The sequence below is a fragment of the Epinephelus fuscoguttatus genome, linkage group LG19 (genome assembly GCF_011397635.1).
Source record: "Epinephelus fuscoguttatus linkage group LG19, E.fuscoguttatus.final_Chr_v1".
NCBI lineage: Eukaryota > Metazoa > Chordata > Actinopteri > Perciformes > Serranidae > Epinephelus > Epinephelus fuscoguttatus.
Genome location: NC_064770.1, coordinates 22454060 through 22474429, shown reverse-complemented (window position 1 = coordinate 22474429; position 20370 = coordinate 22454060). Strand labels below are relative to the sequence as shown.

The 20370-nt window shown below is 41.7% G+C and overlaps 1 long non-coding RNA gene across 1 annotated transcript in view; it reads left to right on the top strand.

The window, feature by feature from the left end:
- The window catches only part of LOC125879392 (uncharacterized), a 43475-nt gene that overhangs the window by 1352 nt on the left and 21753 nt on the right, over positions 1–20370 (top strand). The gene's annotated exons all lie outside the window — the stretch shown is intronic.

Genomic DNA, 20370 nt, shown 5'->3' with positions numbered 1-20370 from the left:
TCTGTCAACTTTTAGAAACAATTTGATGCTAAATGAGGTCACGGTTAATTCCCCCAGAAAGCATTATATTTGATTGAAGGTCAGTGCCATGGAGGGTCAACAAAATGATTTCCAAAATGAAATAACATATATAACATAGACTCTCAGCAATTTCAATTAAAACAAAAACAGAGGTGTAAAGATGTCACTTTTAGTGTTACACATGCATTCAAATGTATCTATATTATGAGTTCTACAGTTATCTAATATGTATGTTCACCAAACCAAGGTGAGACACCCGGGGTGAAAACATTTTTTCATGCACAGGTCAATTTTCAGATTCTGGGCTATATTGCACATGTCAACTTTTAGACCAATGGGGAAAAAAAAGCATTCAAAATACAAATGTAGGTGTTTGTGTTAGTTCAGATTTATATTCTGGAATTGAATGCAAAAAATACATAATTAATTGGATAATGCCTAATTTGCATATTTAATCATAAGATTTTTGAAAAACTGTAATACAATTTAAAAAAAAATAAATAAATTTTTGGCCTTAATGTGAGCAATAAACTGGGAATTTTCATGATGATATTTCTACCTATATTATTTTTATTTTATTTTATTTTATTTTATTTTATTTTTACTAAGGGGTTTGTTTATATATCATTCATGCTTATTTAGGGAGTAATAAAAAGAGATATCCAAAATCCCCTCTTTAAAAAGCTATTACTCTAACGTGTGATCAAAATGAAAAAAAAAAGTATTTTGAAATCTGGCTTTATCCAGCGTTCAGATTTTTGTTCTGGAAATTTATGCAAGTCAGTTATTACAACCATTATCAATAAGGAAAGTTCATCTGTTTATTTTTCGTATTTATATATTTTTTTAAAAATCCCTGTTTACCTGAGGTGTGTCCCTTCAAAGTTTAGAATATTTTTCTCTCTTTCCCTCTCCCTCCCTTTGCACACTCGCTCCTGGGGTTAACAAATTAAAATGAATGATTATAATTATATTTTGCATGAGAATATATTGCTTTTTTCTTTCTGCATGAAATGGTTGAGAATTTTAGACAACATGATTATCTTGAATTGGATGAAAAAAAACCATCCTGAGCAACTTCCTGCCAGTCTTAAGCTGAGAGAGTTTTATCAGCGGGATGAGTGGGAGTGCTTTTGTTGTTGTATCTGTCCACCTGCAGTGGGCAAAACAGATCCCTCAGTGCTCTCCGTGTGATTATGGGTACTTTCAAAGAACAAGAGTTAAGATTGGTTACTAATTTGACAATATTGAGGCCAGTAAGTAGCATGACACAGCATGGCTCAGCCTTCTGGTTACCAGCTATCATGCTGAGTCTGCCCCCAGGCAACAGTTAAGGGTCACAAGGGAAGACGTAGGCAGCTCCTGTGAGACTGCAGCGGAGCCAACCACCCACCCTTGGGCTCTGTGGGGGTGCAGGGACGAGGGCACAACAATCCAGGATCCATTAAAGTGTGACTGATGCCATTCTTTTTGGGTCTTATGACTGGATATATGGCAGCCGGGGGATAACTGGCTTATAATGTGGGACAGACAGACCCACAGCAGGCCGCTAGCGATCCAGATCCTGGCCCTCAGACACTGACCTCACAGTGGAGTCGACACCACTGCCAAATTAATTTTTCCATTTCACTAATGGGTGATCTCAGTGTATACCAATAACATATTTAATATGACAGCTTGTCAGGATAGCGAATGAAAGTCCAACTTGGAAGCTCAATCAAATATCGACACACCCTGCTGTGAGCTGAAAGGTATTCTGTTATGAGTTTATTTTGTGTGTGTGCGAGTGTGTGTATGTGTTACATTCCTGAATACATTATCTGGAATTAACTGTTCCTAAGTACCATGTAGAGCATTACAACATGCAATTTATTTTAATAGTGTAAACAAACAGGATTTGCTGGAGCTGCTGCTTGTGGCATGACCAGCTCACGATTAAATCTGTAACAGTGGGTGGTATATCCTACCTTTCATCACCAGCCAATATTCTACGTCTGGCCCCAGATTTGGCCTAAGATGACGGGTGACAGGAATCAGGATAAGACTTGCTGACCAGTAGACTGAGGACAATGTCCTGTAAAGCCCAAGGACCTATTGGGAACCAAACTCTGTCTCCTTGTGGGAAAAAACACATTTGAATATAACTGCTTATGCTATTATTTATTAATTGTAATTAAGAGTGTTAGCATTGTTTATTTACATGTCACTATGTCTTACGTGAACAAAAGTATCGTGCACTGATACTGTAAATCTTCGTCTCACCATAAAGCATTAACTTTTATAGTACAATGAAATTCATTATATGATGCAGCACTAAATTAACCACCTATTATACCCTGACGTCTTTACTTTTATGAGAATTCCTCCCAGCAGGATCACAACCTAGGGATCTGCTTAAGCAGCTATATGGTCTCATCCTTGTAAGCCCTGATAAAGGGGTTTCCCTCCACAAATCCTGTTTAAGCCAAACTGCGCTGAGTCGCCCCAGATGATCATTTCAAGCCCAGAGGAAGCCGACAGGTCTGCTCCATCCCCAGACAGTCAGCAGCAGTATCTCTTTAATGGTTAATGTCCCCACCTGTGGTGTCCCTGCGTGAACCAATTGCTAAGGTCCTGGTCAAATATTGAGTGGTTGGTTGGTGGGAAGAGCTGCTCCAGGCTATGGCTGCTACACGGGGCTGTGATCCCTTTCACCAGAGGTGTGGCACCCCACTGATGCAAGGCTAACTGGCTTTCAACTATAAAGCAGAGACCTTAATGGATTGAATATGCATCACATGAAAGTCAGCCACGCTGGTGATTTATGCCACTCTCCTGTGTTGGTGCTACAGAATGAGGGGGCAATACGGGCGCATGACTTGGACTGTCTACGAGAGACCTCTGTTGAGATAGCTCTGATACTTGCAGGAGTAACTCTAGTCGTCTGATCACATCATTAGGCGTTGACCCTCCTGACCCCAAACTCTGGGAGACTGAGCTGTAACCAAGGGAACTGATGCAATGATGAGAACCTGAGGGGGACCCGGTCTGAGAGCTGAAGCCACTGGTGTAGATAATGCTAATGAACAGTCATGCAGTGAAACAAAATGGCTTAATTGTACTGGATTCATCTCGTGCTGAGCCACAAAGGCTAGGGGGAGGTTACGCTTCCAAACGTAGATTATTGTAATCCTCCAGTAATTACTGAGCCACATCTTCTCATGGGAGCAGTGGGGCACATGAGAGGAGTGGACTCTGCATTGTTATTCGTTATGGCAGCCACTGATGACAAACTGCTGCAAGCAAAAGCTTTCCAAAAAGCTGCACAAAACACATTTCGTGTCACTCGGACAATGTGGTCCATACAGAGCCTGCTGAGGAGATAGGCAACTGTGAAAGTCCACGTCAATGGGGCTGAAAGCGCTGACTGCTTTACGAGCCCTTGTTGTATCTCGGAAAGTTAGAGCTATAATGTGTTTTTATAATGCTAGCCCGTTCCACAATGGCCTTCGTTTTAGGGCTTTTCAATGCCTTGAAAATGTTACGCTTCTATTCTCCCTCTGAAGCCACAGAAAGCGCACTTGGCCGGGCCTGCCCTTTCTGGCTTTTGACAGGAAGCTCATGATTTTAAATGTACGGCTCATGCATAATGAATGAGACTGCACAGGATGTGAGGGCAGTGCATCCAGAGAGCACCTGGGCCAAACAAAGATGCCCTTTCTGCCATGGGATTTGTGCCCTGGTACCCGCTGTCACCAGCGCCCGGCTCGCACCCAGCTGCGAAGCATTCAAGCTCACCACGCACATTCATCTCATCAAAGTTGACTCCAAAAAGTGACACTGTCCACTCAGACATAAAGAGCTCTTTATGGGGTTATTAATGATCGGCTGAAAGCTGGGGACAAATGTTTTGGGAACAAGTTTGTCACTGTGGCTGAGCGTCGCTTTGTTTTAATCCATGCCAGTTCAGTCAGGGTGCATTCCACTGCGATGGTGGTGCGGTCTTGTGGGCGGTGAATATGTCAGAGGTTAAAAAGCACATTGGATTGTCACAGTGTTGCAGCATGTCTAGTATCTGTTTGTCTCCTTTTCAAAAGTCATCACCCAAACAACCTTATCTCGACAACTGCGGAGTTGCAAGAGCAAAGACTAACTTGTCATTATCCTTGAAGGCTGCTGACCTTAAGTGACAAGTGATCATCAAAATGACTCTTGGAGTTGACCCCTGCACATGACACAATCTTGTCTGGTCCTGTTCTGTGGACAATGCCAGCGAGACTGAAAGGAATAATTAGCATCGTCTGGGCTTTCATTTAGCCTCTGACTGAACAGATGATAAATGATTAATATATGCATCCCACAAGACAAAAAAACAAAAACGCCTTGGTAGCTACAAACAACCCCACACAACAACAATTTATTTGTGAGCATGTGCTTGTGTGCGTGTGTGTGTGTATGAGCAGACCCAGCCGACTTGGCATAGAATGACCCAGTGGCATTGTTGCAGCCTCAAGCATGGCAAGATTTATGCCGATGGGGGTGTGTTGGAATCCAGGCTCTCTCATCCAGCCCAGCTGCATAGAGAACAAAACCAAAGGCCCAGCTGCGGATATTAGCATGGGCAGTCTCTCTCTCTCTCCCTGTCTCTCTCCCTCTCTCCCAGTCCATGTGCCCCCATCCCACAACTCTGTCACATGCCCATAGGGCTTTTGTGCCTCACTCTGTTGTTATGGTAATGACTCAGCCCACAAGAGAGAAGAAAAAGGGGAGATGTTAAAAGTTGATTGCAGACAAAATTGAAAGGGAGAAAACCAATAGGAAACAAAGAGGGGACAAAATATAAAAGAATTCTTAATTAATTATTGAGTTCCGCTTAGAAAGTCAAGTCAGTGCTGCCGAACAAAAGCACGAGCACACTAGTGCGCGCACAAACACACACAAACAACCCTTTCTTGCTGTATGACTTACATGAGGACTGCTTGGACCTGTTTTGAATGTAAATAGTATTAAATGTGAATATGTTATGTAATTCTTTTATTTCTCTGCAAAGCTCACCTACCTGGCTGTGCTCTGTGGACCTATCGGAAAGATTACATGTGACACTGACCATATGGCATCAGTTACCGGAGCGAACCAAAACAAAAATGTGTAGCATTTTCTTACTTTTTTTTCAGAGCTTTGTCAGCTGTGACAAAGTCCAGTATGTAGCAGTGAAACACAGAATCTGTAACAAGAGCAGAGAAGTTTAGTATCAATTTAGCACAACTGCCAAAGTAGTGCAAAGTAAATGAAATACACCCCCGCTATTATTATCATTCCCACCTTTCCACTGTGTTTTTGTCTAGCCTCAAAGACCATGATTCCACTGGTGCTTAACATGGCGAGACCTGCCACAGACTTGGCGTGTGTGTATGTGCATGTTTGAGGGTAACAGGCAAGGTCTCGTTCAGGTCTGGAAGCTCTCACTGCAGCTCCCCACACTCTGTGGTCTAACACATGTGCTCTGCTGGAGAGCAGGTAACTAAGCTCTGTCTGACTAAAGTCTCCTCAATCCCTTTTATTGTCTCTTTAGGCACATGTGATGCTTTCTTCTGGCAGCATACACGCAAGCAATATAGTGCTACCAGCCTGACCAAGCATTGGCTTCAGCTTGACTCTGTCTTCACCACACACACCCAAACACACACAGTTACTGCTTTTTCCACTGCCCAATCACCCGCTGCTAGTTGGCAGGTTGGACAACTCACTTGTGCCACTGCAGCCCTGCTGTATTACAACGATCAGACAGATGGCTGTATGAAAGGGGGACTCCCTCTGTGTGGCCTAAAAAATCCAGCCAGCTGACAACTACTCGATGCCATGATGGTGAAGGGACTGTTTTTAAGTCTCCTGACCTCACTTACAGCAAATGTATGCAAAGTGTCACATGAATGTGATGTATAAGCACCTTGGCCCAGACATGAGTAAAGATTTCCCATTTGTTCAGTCTGACCTTTTCACCAGAATGAGTGCATTTGAATGCATGTTCACAGTCCCGAAGACGTATTCTCACATGAACATGCTATATTGCATGTGGCACAGGAACATAAACACACTCATGCACAGATGCATGCATACACACACATTGTGCGTACACAGGAATATACTTCCCCGTAATGTTTTGGCGACTTAAGCGTTTTGACGGCATATGTATGGGCAGCGTGGAGCTTTAATTTCTTCCCTCTCTCTTTCTTTCTTTCTTTCTTTCTTTCTTTCTTTCTTTCTTTCTTTCCTACATTAATTAACACTTTTGTAAATAAACATGGTCTGACACTTTTTTTCAGCTACCCGCTCAGCCTTAATGTACAGTAGTCAGACATCTTAAGCAACACAATTAGATTAAGCAATTAGATGTGTCACTCATTGACTGTTTATTGACCTTAGATAGGCTCACAGGGATAGGGAGAAATCCACGTTTTAAAAGCATACCTCGGCTAAATTCAATCCATTTCCTAATTCAGAGGTATTTATCTGTTGGCGTCAGCTAGGGACACTTAAGTCTTGTGGGGCAACATTTGTCAAAATAAATTTCCCCATGCACAGTTAGTGGAGAGTGACAAGTGTGTATTTAATAAACCCTGATTTGTTTACCGGCTGAGCACTTAAGACCATAGGCTCCCTGAGCAATGACAGCTTGGACAACAGTCAAATGCATGTTGGGATGCAATGTTACTCTCCGTGTGTACATTGGAGTAATGAGACAGTCCTGAACATTCATTATATTCTGTGCAGGTTTTGGACGTGGGGGTGAACGTGACTCCCCCGGTGCCTTGGCAATCAATTATATATACATGAAGCTGATGCAAGACCCAGCATATATGGTGCAGTGTTAGGAGGAACAGTGTTGGTTTCATATTCACAGTCACTTCTCGTGATACAGTTCTGGCTTTGGACTTTGTCCTCACACTGCTGCTGTCCTTTAGACTGTCAGGCCATAGCGGAGATCTCTTTACGAGCACTGATAAGAAAACATATTGGAGGGGTGTTCCATCATTGACGTCCCTGTAAATATATCTGATAGATAACATTACTGTATGCATATGAAATATTAGTGGTGCTTATTTAAGACCTTTGAAATGGGCTGTTTGATTAACAAAAGCATGTCTAATTTGATTTTTTTTTCAACCGTTCCTATCTACAATATCTCTTACCTTCTACCTGCTCTGCTTCAGTAGTTCTCTTCTCCCTTTGGAGATAAACCAACGGCACATAATTGCCAGATCAAACACTATTGTTTGCTAGAGAAGAGAGCTAGAAACACATATGACTTGCGTAATGTTCGCCCATAGCACCAGTAGAAAGCATCACGCTGCAACACTTCCAGTTATTACTACTTTTACTGAAAGATATGTCACGAGAAACAGTGACAGCAAGAGGTGACAGTTCTCCTTGGCTGAATCCAAACATCCACTCTCTGGACTCGCAGACTTCAGTCGTATGCACCGTGACAAGTTCGTCATCACGTCTGCGAGGGCGAGATCATTGTAACTGCTGTCATATACTGTCTGCTCATCTGTCCCTGCAGATAACAAGTTATAAATCTCTGTATAGGGTTGTTTTCTACAGTACATATTTCTGTATCGTAATGTTGTTGGATATTATTTCTGGCCTACATAAGTCAAATATTGTTTTACAAGGCTACAGTAACTGTTTTACATATACATAAGTTTTGTTTTTTTCAGTCGGCTATTAAAGAAACAACAAAGTCACCTCCGTATTGCAATGAATTGTGGGTAATTAAATCAGTGAAGTCTGCTGAAGTCGGCGCCCCAAGCGGACTCTGTGGAATACTGCAGGAAGTCCACTATAGGCCCCTTGTGGACTGGATGAATTGTGGATTTGGACAGCCCTAAGCCCTCCCAGACTTCTCGGCAATGTACCGGCAAAGTCTGCAAGTCTGCAAATGCAGTGAAGTCCGGGGCATTTGGATTCAGCCTCTATACATCACAAATGAGGAGGAGGATTGGGGGATAAAATGTGCTTTCTCAGGGGTGGTGAAGCTGGATGTATGACGCGTCCACAAGCGTGTGTGCCGAGCCTCCACCAGCGTAGAAAATAATAGGGGTGGCTGTTTCGAAGCACACTGTTTAGCGGTGGCATGTTTTGGCGTTTAGACATCTGCTGACTGCGTCTCTGCTACACAAATGCAAATATTGCTCATTTATGGTGCTGGGGCTGGTTGCACAGAGCACATTAAGTATGACACTTAAGATTTAGTTTTTCCCTTAGCTGAAAAAATTATTAGTTAGTTAGAGTTAGAGAGCACAGAGTCTCTTGAAAGGTAAGACGTTAAGGCATTTACTGTACTGAAAGAGATTTTACAGCAGTAAAGTTCTACTGTTTCTATGGAGTCCATTTGTTTGCTTGAATGTGTGCTTGGCTTGTGCTAAGCTACCTGTTGTTGCACTCAAGTATATAATGTTACAAAGTTGGCTTGATTGTAAAAAAAAAAAAAAAAATGGCAGAAGATCAGAAGACACTAAAGCAAAATTGGTTGGAGCAAGAAAAAAATCATACTTCTGGAGAAATTCAATAAAAGAAAGAACATACAGGAAAGTTGATTTGATCCAAAAATAACAGCAAACATGAAGCAATGAATGAGGGAGGAAATTGCAACAAAATTTAATTCAAGGTACTCAGCAGTGTAGCAATGAAAATATTTTACAAAAAATAAATGAACAGAACAGTTATTCTTTACTTCCAAGGAGGTCATTTTACAGTCACGTTTTTGCTAATGATTTTCTTTGGTACCATTTTAGAACAGTTGTGTTATGTTTTAAAGCAACATCATCGGGACCTTCTTAAGGGCAACATTTGGGTGTCAGTCTATCTAACAGTGCAGTCTTTTGGTGCATACAACAATATTAATTTCAGTTACCATAGAAATAAATAGTAATGGCATGGGCCATCAGGAATTGACGTAGTTCATATTGTCATTTTAAAGCTTTCATCTTAATACCACAGTTATGTAAGAATCTTATTTCTTAACAGTCATCAACTTGCAAATTAAAATTGTTCTATTCATCTATATTTTGCAGTACAAAATGCCTCCAGAATTTAAAACAGAATTTCAGTGTTGGCAAACATAAGCCTTCCCACAAAGCCCAGTAAAAGACAGATAATATTCAGTCACATATGGAGGGCTGACCATTGTCTGTGCAATATCAAATGCAGGCTCTCCAAACACCTTTATTCCCTCTGAGCATACAGGAAGCCCAGTATACTCTGTCTTTAAGTCCCTAAGTGGAAGAAGACTAATTTGGTTACTTGCTATAGGTTGATGGATGGATTGTGGTGAGTTTGCGAAAACAGTCATGCTTTGGCTTTTAATAAACAATTTAGACCCTGGAGGATAGTCCAGAGAATTACTTGAGAAGCCTTGGATGAGATGAGGCCCCTTTTGCCCAGTGTAAGCACCTGACTGGAATCCAAGATTTTCAAACTGATTCTAAAACTATTGGTGTGAAATTAAAGGTTTGCTGGGTCCTAGATTACGCATCATAAAGTAAACTCTCACAAGGCATAAAAATGCTCTGAAATCGAAAATGTGCTTTTCCAAACATTTGGAGCAGCGCTCAAAGATGTCCTGAGGTGGTAATGAATGGAATGTAAATGGATAATGTTTTTATGGGACTGTAGTTGTGTTGGACTCAGAGCAAACCAAACACTGGCCAAGTTTTCCTGGCAGGAACCTTTTATTGGTATTCAATGATAATTAAAAACCCTGACTTATGCATAGGCGTACTTTGTCTTTTAGTGAGAAGCAAAGTCCAAGTGTAAATAAAGGGAAATTAATTAAATGTTGGGCAGTTTAGTGTGGCGCCATGGAAAGAGTACACAACTTCAAAACATGCCAAATTCTAGATGAATCAAGCCGGGGTGATCTGTCATATATTGCCTGGTTTTGACAGGACATATACAGTTTCAGTGACGTGGCTGAGAAATTGAGACAAATTGGGCAAAGTTCACAAAGTAAACACAGGGGAGTCTCGGGACATTTTTTTGTTGTTTTTGTTTTTGAATCTGTGCATTGCCAAGTCGGTTGACTTCTGTAAACAAAGGGGTTTCATGTTGGAGCTCATTTGGAACCCTGCTTTTAAAAGAGGAAGTCTTAGCAGTGACGCTAGCCAACATGGTGCCTTGGTACTTAGTACACTGCAGGTAATGTCAGCACTGAGGAACAAACACTAGATGGGAAATTGTTGAGGATACATTGTACAGAGGGCATGATTTACATTTTCTTGAGCTCCTTATTGTAGGAGTTTAGTCTGAATTGGTTTTTAGCACTGTTGAGCAGCAGTAGCACACCATATCAGGCAGTTGCAGTAACTGTTATGAGTTTTATCAGTTATAGTGCAAAGGATGTTGTGAAATTTGCAACACAGGACATAATTAAACGTATCCTTTGTATGGGATCTTACGAAAATGCACATACAACGGTTCATATGATATCTAACAAATTAGCGCCCCATGAATGATGTTACATACTTCACATAAACTTTTGTAGGTTAGGTTTAGGAAAAGGGACGTGGTGACAGTGTACCATAAAATAACTTAAACTTTTCTTGGTTTCATGTAGTTCTGAGCACCGGTCTCCTGGCAGAAAGTTCTGTGTTTCGTAACCCATCCACCACCCCAACCTGCCTCCATACAGTATGTAGACTACTTCCTCTCTATCCTGTCAGCACATTGGTCATATGATTGCAGCCTTCCCAATTACGTGTGATTATATACAAACTAATGGCGCATGACTATGTGGGTTATACACAAATTGTGGTGCATATATGAACAGTGCATGAGAACCGCCTCATTTAAACACATGCAGTCAGGTTAGTCAATAAATTTTGAGTTAAAAAAGGGCAATTTCTCGCAACGTTACTACAACCTGTTCCTAATCATTACAAAAACGACTCTATGCATCATATTGTTATTATTGTTATATTTAAAACAGTCTCATTACCCTCACAAGTGTAAAAACAGAGAGGTAAAAGGACTTGTGGCTCGAAGTGTCTGATTGGGCCCTCAACAATGATTGTGGTCTGAATAGGTTCACAAAGCCCAGAGCCAGTTTGTTTAAAGCAAACTAATCCAAGCGTGGAGGCAGGACACTGAAATTGCAGGCCTCCTGAAAGGTGATCTGGCGGCAGAACTTCGTTCCAAGGACCGAAGTTTACATAGGATAAATAAAAATAATGAAGAAGAAAATAACAGTGCTGTTTGCCAGGTAGCTTTTTGTGTGTTTTGGTTATGCTTTGTGTTGTTGTGCATTTATCTGTATTGTTGGTAGGATGTTGCTTGTGAATTACCATTTCAGATACACAAATATTGAAATATTACATTGGCATTCTGGAATAAAGCCAAAAAAAGTTAATTTAAAGTTTTGAGGGTCCAAATATAACAATACATAGGAAGCACTCTTGCAGACTGATTGCTGACTACCAATAGTGGCAAATTAATTAAAGGCTGAAAGATGTAAAATTCTCTAGGAATTTTTCATTACTGGGGTGACTTCACTCTCTGTCCATCAGACGATTAGACCTGACAACCTTGTCCTGCACGTCTGCACTAACAGTGTGGTAATCAGCAGTGTCTGTGCAAACCACAGTATGGATTTCAACCCTGGACTGCTGAGGACTTCCATTGCTCACATGTGGCGCAGAACACCTCTGCCAGGCCTGTCAGTTCATGTTCCAGGCCACTGCTGCCTAAATGGATCCTGATTGGCTATTTGGACAGGGAATTGTGCAAAAGGTTGACATATGAATCACTGTCGCTCCCCTGTTTCACACTGTAAAGAGAAACATTAGGGGGGAAAAATGCTATCCATGTACGCTACATGACATTCAGTATGCCTGAGTTGACCTTTTTCTTCATGTTTAATCAGTACCCATAAACGAGGCTATTAATCTTTATTTCTATCATAGATTATTATGACATTTTGATATGATCAATGCTACTGAGAGCCTGGAAATTGGGCTGTTTTGTCTGAGTGTTTATACTGTTAGGTCTGGTGAATGATGAATGAGTTTTGACATAATGGCTTCACCTCAGCCTTCCAAGAGTTTTGTCTATCTGGCATCCTAACTATTGACATACAACAGATATTTAACCTTATGTGTTTAGAGGCAATTTCTTTGTAGGCAATTTGTAAAATGATAACCATAGATATATAATCACAAAATGTAATGACAGCAAGGGACAGAAGGCGCTGATGTAACATGGCAGACCTGGGCCCAATCCCATTTCACATTTTTACCCCTTTCACTCGTTTTCATTTGCCACCTTGCCCCATGAAACAGAGTTATAAGGGGTGGTGGTTGAAAACTTCCCCTGTGAAAAAGGACAACCCTTTAAGACTCTGATACATCATCAGCATGCTGGTGTTTATGTAAACAAATGTGACTTGTATTGTCGGACATTGCAAATTGGCCATCGCTAGTGGTGACCTCTTTTGCGTGGGCTACAGGCATCCTTTTGTGGTTGTCAGGAAGCTCGCAATTCGTTCACAGCTTAAGTTCCATGCTATAAATCAGTCAAACAAGTCATCAAATAAAAACAAATACTGCTTCATTAAAAGGCAACTAGTGGTGCACTGTAGGCTAACGTTAGCAACCTGTTCTCCTACCCTAACATTCTGCACTGATAATAGTAGCAGCAGTAACAAGTGCAGCAACTTCGCTGCTGGACTTTCGGGCATCATATGTCATCAAATGAAGGGGAATGTCACATGGAAAAATGTCAAAATGTGGCACTGTCATGCACAAATCAGCAATAACAATGTAAGACATCGGCATACAACAAAGAAAATACATTTGTGGGTTTCTTTTGTGATGTGATTTCTCATATCACTTGGTTTAAAATGTGCCCTTCAAATCTCTATCTGAAGGATCGCGTAGCCCTTACACTTCACCTTACCCCTCTATCCCAGCAAGAATTGAGACACCCTATCCCGACATGATGTGCAAAACAAAGGGGTGAGGGCTAAGTGGTCTGGGCAAGTGGTGTATTGGAACTGGGCCTTGCTGCTTGCTGTCGGCACTGCAGGATCACAGATTAAAAACCTCATCTAGGCGGTCCCAGGTTGCTGTGAAAAGCCCTGACAACCTAGTTACCAAGTCTTTTGTTGTCACAATGTTTTGTTACAGTCATTCTCAGCACCAACCAAGAAGCATGACCCATAGCCTCATACGCCTTCTAAATGGTATGACCCGTGTAATGAGCCAGCTAGTGAGCCGCTACGATGACTGACAACACACAAGGTTGTCTCATCGCTAACTGGGGGAGGAAACGCACTGCAGACCCTGACACCACAAAGCATGAACAAAACCATCCACACCCAGAAACAGAGTAAGTGGTTTTTGCAGGGAGAACCAAAGGTAACATTACGCACTCTCCTTGGACACAAAGACAATAATTATCAGCCAGCAGAAGCCAAATCTGTGTGATGGAAAAGAAACAATCTTGTTGATCTCCTCCCAGAGTCCAGCTTGTGTGCAGGTGGAGCCGCTGTTATCGCTTAGATAGGCATACTTTTCATTGTTAAACTCACTCCACAGACAGGTAGTGTCTGGTCATGTTTATAGGAGCCAGAGAGGAGCCAGTAGTACTGGAACACTGTTGCGTGGAAGGATGGTATTTCCTGTTGCAAAGGAGGGAATGCAGAAATACATGTTTGATGCCTGTGAATGTGATTCAGTTGCCAAGACAAACACATCCCTATAGTTGTTTCATGATAATCAGGCGCATGCTCTACGATTTCTGGGCAACAGGAAGTAAGGGAAATAGAATGTGTCTTGAGTCCTGCTGATGGCGCCGTTCTTTAGGAAGCAAGTTATTGCCTCATGTAAGGTGGTGGTTGGTCAACAACAGCTGCACTGATGGTGTGGTCCACTCTTAGGAGGAGAATCGCAGAGAAAAACTCAAATCGCTTACCACTGGGAAGAGAGACAGCCTGTTTTAATTGCATTGGCACAGGAAGTGGGTGGTCACTGATGGCAAGCTGAGGGAGACTAAAAAAACCTTGTCCATCATGTGTACCACTGCATGTCAGCTGAGCAAAGTGAGTCATAACCGTGAGAGAGAGGATGCATGATTGGCACATGCAAGGCAAAGTTCTCTCCCAACATTGCAAAGACCCTGGATTGGTTGACTTTCCAAGAAACACAATTGGCAATGTTGGGTGGGTCGGAAACCTGACGTGCCAGAATGTTTGTCACACAGAACCATATGAGGAGCTGTCATTGGAAACTGTTTGGAAGAGGGTAAGGGCACTTTAAAAAAAAGATACTTGGCAGGTTATTGGATGAACCATCCGTCTATCACGGTCTATCACGGTCCAGTCGGAAAAACAGTGAAAACTTTTTTTCCCTCAAGAAAAGCCTTCAGTGCCAGTCTTTAAGTTAAGAAATACTGTCTTCTTTTAATATAACTGATGCTTCTGTGCTATAGTCTTTAGGAGCCACCATTGTTGTTTTGAATGGAAAGTCATCTCTTTGTGCCTCGCCACACACACCTAAACCATGGCTGTCGCTGCCAGTAGCTCTTCACAGGATGCTGATTAGTCAGAAGCACTGGTGGTTCGGAGCCAAACACATTTCAATCAGGAGAGACTCGTTTTTATTGACATGTGGACATAAGTTGAAAAATGTGTAAAGTCTTTGATGATTAGATCCCATGGAGATGGTATGATTTAAGGTGGGTGATGAATCCATGGTCAAAAAGGGACTAAGTTTGCATGTTTTCCCCATGTCAGCGTGGGTTTTCTCCAGGTACTCTGGCTTCCTCCCACAATCCAAAGACATGCAGGTTAACTGGGGACTCTAAATTGCCCGTAGGTGTGAATGTGAGTGTGAATAGTTGTCTGTCTCTATGTGTAAGGCCTGCGATAGTCTGGTGACCTGTCAAGGGTGTACCCCGCCTCTCGCCCAGTGTCAGCTGGGTTAGGCTCCAGCCCCCTTTGCGATCCCCAACAGGATAAGCGGTTATGGAAAAAAATTGTTAATGCTCCCCAATGGCTTGTTTATCAAGTGGTGTGAGAGTTTTAAATGTCATGAGCAGCTTATCATTTCTCTGATGCTTACTGGCCAGTTGCTAGAGACATTAAAAAGTTGCATTTTCTACAGGAAGCAAATGTAAGGTTAAGGGAGTGAAACTAGAGCAGAAGAAAAATGAAACAGTATTGGCCCAGCTTTAAAAACTGCTACAAGGGGAATCCTCTGTGTTGTAAAGTGTTTCTAGTATTTTGTATTCATTAATCCAGATGATTAATTACATCTTTGTGGTCTGAATGGTGTATTAACAGATTCACTTGAGTTTCATGGTAAAGGTATAACATTCAGTTATTTTCCTAGTCGTTTTCAGTGCAAGACCTTACTACACTGCATAAAAAGTGATTTGTGGGTGCCCTCTCACACCAATCAGGGAGCGTATTCATTAATTTGTATATTTACAGTACCAAAAGGGTGCCCCAAGTTAATTAGCCACTTACAACAACATTGCTTTTTAATGAAGCATGCATCCACCAGTGTTCTTTGGGCTACTGTTTATTTAATTCCTTCATTGTAATGGACCTCAGATGCCTCATGTTTACACCAGCAGAAGTCAGCGAATGTTTTTCTAATTCACTTCAGCTTGAAGTAAAGTAAACATATATTTTCAAACTGTCGTTCCAGTGGAATCATTAAGACCTTTTTCCGGTAATTATGCTGAAAAATTAAGTTTGCAATTATGCCATGTCTACTTAACATACAGTAAATGCCACATTGCTACCAGGGGTGATGACAGTGACATCTACTTGTAATTAGAAGCAGTCAGTGTGTTGCTGACAGTTTAATCGATGTGGCTTCTTGCACAAATACATAGCAGCATTGTTGATTTCTATTCTTTTCCAATTAAAGGGTAACTTAAAGGGTAACTGGTATTTCTCAACCAGGACCCTGCTTTCTCGTGTTTTAGTGTCTAAGTGACTGAGACAACAACTTCTGAAACTGCTTCAGTGTTGAGTGAGACCACTGAAGCCGACAGCAGTGAACAGGCTGCAGTGTAACCACTCAGGACATTTGTGCACCATCAATTTATACCCAATGCCACTGACAGGCTCAGATTATTATTCTACATGTCTGACAGCATTATGGAAAGGATACCTACAGAGATAGACCTTTTTTAAAGATTAAGCCATTGCTGGCTGCAGCGGTCTCTTGCAATACTGGACCAAATTAAAAAATCTTTGTTTTCATTCATCACTTGGACACAAAAACATGGGAAAATAAGGTCTAAGTGAAAAGAAAATACCAAAGTTAACCTTTAAATACATAGAATATATGACTCTGGATGTGAAATATGATGTTATGCTAAAATACAGATGTAAGAGGCTGTGATTTCTTGCTCCATTCTTTGTAAGTAGTTTGAGGGACCTCTCTGACTTCCTGCCACCGACACTGGTCGGGTTACGCCAAGGGGCGTATGAAGATTGTTATCATCCGGTGATCCGTCAGGGTAAATAGGACATCTTCTATACACAGGAAATGCATGCATTCCACATGAACTGAATGGTCAAAAAGTCCAGGACAGCTGAGGATAAGTGGCTCATTCTATGAATGGAGAAATGAAGGAAAGTGAACAAGTATTGTTTGGTCTGCAGTCTGTCTTAGAGAGAGACAATGCCTCTTTGATTGTAGTCTCTGTGGCCCCTAGATTCAAGTTCAATGCCAAGGAATCAATAGGCTGTGGCACAGGGGCCCCAGTTGTCAGAGGTCAAATGAGTGGGAGGGTGCATTGGGTGTGAGGGGGGAAAATGGGAAGTAGATGTGTTTTAAGGTCAGGCTGAGAGATTTCCCCCTGAAAAAAAAGAACACGACAAAGCAGCAGAACGGTATAAGTTGTGTCTGACTTTTGACCCCAATCATGAAATATGCTCGTGACCATACTCAGTTTTGACAGGCAGTTAAATTTGCATCAAAAGCCTAATAATTAGCACAATTAGGTGCAGTTGTGCCGTAAAGAGTACCTGCATAGTATAACACACAGACTTTAGAGCTTAGATCGGGCCCAAAAATCCAGCCCGACCCCACCAGAGCCCGTGCACGATCTGTCCAAGCCCGGCCTGGCCCGTTCCTTTAACTGTAATTATGAGCCCAAGCCCAGTTTAAACCTGAATTTTTTTTTTTTAAGTACTGGGCCGTTACAACTGATGTTTTGAACTAGAGTTGTTGGGATACGAATGTGGACATTGAAGGCTGACTCTCGTCTTTTTTGCCATGGCAAGCCTTCGTCATGTGCCTCTTAAGGGTCGAGGTCCCCATCTTTTTGCTGCCATATACCAGCATCATGCTGCACTTGGTACACTCAACGAAGCCGACACGCACGTTGTCACCGTCGACAACTAATTTAAAGATGTCCCAAACCTCGGACTTCCCTTGAGATTGGGCCAATTTAAACTCTCCTGGGGCTATTTTTTCTTGACATCCGAAGGCCTCATTTCGCTGGTTAGGCCTATGCACAGCAGGTCAAGTGTGATGCGTGCGCGGCCAGTGGCGCCGTCAAGGCCCCCCCCCCGCCCAGGTGTGATAACAAGTTGGTTCCATAACCTAGGTCTATTATGAGGAGCCTGACGGGTCGGGTCAGGTCCGGGTTGGTTCGGGCAGAGAATCTAAGCTCTAACTGACTCGTCATACTTGTTTTTATATTTTCCCCCAGCATCAAAGCATTCCCTTAATTTTTTCAAATGACATAGTGATATCACCTTTATGTTTTTAAAAAATACCTTAAATTCTCAATGATTCTGCCAATTTCTGTTTTCCTCCTCCTTTTTTTTTTAACCGCTGAACACATACAGTTTCACGGCCTTTTCTATGCTGATTCGATTCTGCAGCAAATGTTCCTTCAGATATTGTGCGCTGACATCTGGCCAGGTTTCTTCTATCAGTGTCAGTCACTATAACAGTACCTAGAAGTCAGGGATAATCACTTTGTGTCATTTATATTTATTGTGCTCCACATTAAAGACTGGTTTCTGGAAAAGAAGTTTCCTTGATAAGCAGGAGGCCTTTGCGCTATAAAAAGAAAGCATCTTCTGGTCTGGTTAATTATGTGCCTTGGTTATGTAAAAAGGTGCTCCATACACTAAAGGGTCTGTGAGACAGTCCCGTAATGAATCACTCGTGGTCTGGAGGATGTATCATCTGAGTATTAGCTCAGACAGCAGCCTAATACTGTCTGTGTCTGAGATTGTTGGCCCTCTGCCTGCTGCACTACTGTCTGGAGGATGAATATCAGAAAGGAAAATGCTGAACATTTGATAACTGGCTGTGTGTGTAATAATGTGTGCATATGTTCCAACTCACACTGGAAAATAATGTATTTTTATTTACTTATTTTGTTATATTGCACACGTTTGCATATACATTTACTAAAAGACATTACTTCCAAACTAATTTCATCAGGGTTTTTTTTCAGTTCAGTATAGAGAAAGAGGAAAAACAGCCAACCCCCTTGTTTGAATGCTTTTGAAAAAAAAAAAAAATTTCTATCTATTGACAAAAAATTCAGATAAGATTAAAAAAATGAAGAATCTCTTCCATGAGCGGGGCTTTCCCCGATAATCAAAGTTGACAGGTGAGGGATCTAATTGCACCCACTTACTGCACAGACAATGGTATGTGGAAGGGTGGGTACATTCATAACACAGGTTTAATTATAGTGTATGTGTAATAGTATGTCTATTGAGTCACATACAGTGTAAATGCAAGGACTGCCCTATGGGGAAATTAGCTATTTTTTCAACATGATGTGTGATGTGTGACAGGAAGGATTTGCGGCAGGAAACTGCCAGCGGATTAAATGCGTGCCGAGTAAAAATACAGGGTCAATTTTATATTTTCCCTTAAACATGGAGCCAAATGAGAGTGTTGCCACAAAGGAAGCCACAGTATATCCTCAGCACACTCACTTTGTAACTAAACGCTGGGTCAGACTGTGAGTCTGAGCCGAGGCCATGGCTGGATCAAAGGCCGATTCTGTTGACGTTACGGTGCAAAGGCATAAACCGGCATACATGACCGACTGAGTCACGAGACTCACAGTGAATCAGCAGCCTATCAGCTGAGACTGGCAAATGTTTGTCTTACCATTGTCTGTGTTTATTCTCCTACAATAACTATGAAATCACAGTATGTGTTTGTCGCACATGTGCTGCCTTTCTCTGTGTGGCAAGCTCTCGTAGTTTTTCTATTGTCTGATCAGCAGATACTCAGATAATAGGTTTAGCCTCCAAACCACACTTGGATAAACTTTGTGGGACTTGTGGAGGAATGCTTCATTGCACTGTCATCCGAAAGAGGAAATGTAAAACACATGAAACATGAAAAGGCTGTAATTATTGTCTAAGAGCTGCGGTGAGGTCGAGGAAGGTACACTCTGTGTTGGTGGTGAAGGATATTTCATTTACTGAACTCTCTGTCGGTTCATTGGTTCAGCTCGGGGGGGAAAACATTTATTTCGTCATTTGTTTTTGTTTTGTTTTTTTATAAATAAATCTAAACAAACCTGTTATTGTGGCATAATTTGTAATCTTTACAAGGAATCCTTTTTGTCTTGCATTACATGTTTATAACTCTCCCTACAATAACATCACATTGTGAATTATTGTCTTCGAGTGGCTTACCTCACACAGGAGATGAATGGCTCTGCCCGTTTGATGACATGTTAAATATACTAAAAGGAAAACACGACCTGTGTTGGCACCGAATGTGGAGAAAGCTGTGAGTTACTCAGCGGGAAAGTCAATTTATTGACTTCCTAGATCAACATGTATTCCTACTGAGTGACATTAGACATGATAGCAGTGAAAATAATTACTCAGTAAACTCTTAAAATGGTGCCGTGTTTACCCTTTTGTGTAATGTTTTAGTGAATTCCGGGCAAAGTGAAAGATCTGTGCATGGCAGCCTGCAACAGCTAAACAGTGACAACTTACCGTTGCTGAATAAATAATCTGTTATTGACAATTTAACAGCAGTTTTAGGCTACAAATGAATGAAAACACTCATTTACACGTGTGCTGTATGAGTGGAGGAGAGTCCCTTGACTCAGTGACTGCACAGAAATGTGCTTCCATACTGTTTCCTTATCTGACGCACCCTCTCCAGGAATGCAAAGCCGTTTCGTCAGAGGCGGTGGAGACCAAAAGCTGTCTGAAATTCATGTGAAGGAGCTCTGTTAGTCAGATCCTGTGCACCGTAGGCTGTTTGATGTAAAATAGATGGCATGTTTTCCCACATGTAGAATGCAAGGTGCAGTTCAGCCACAAGGAAACTGATTATCATATCTCACTAC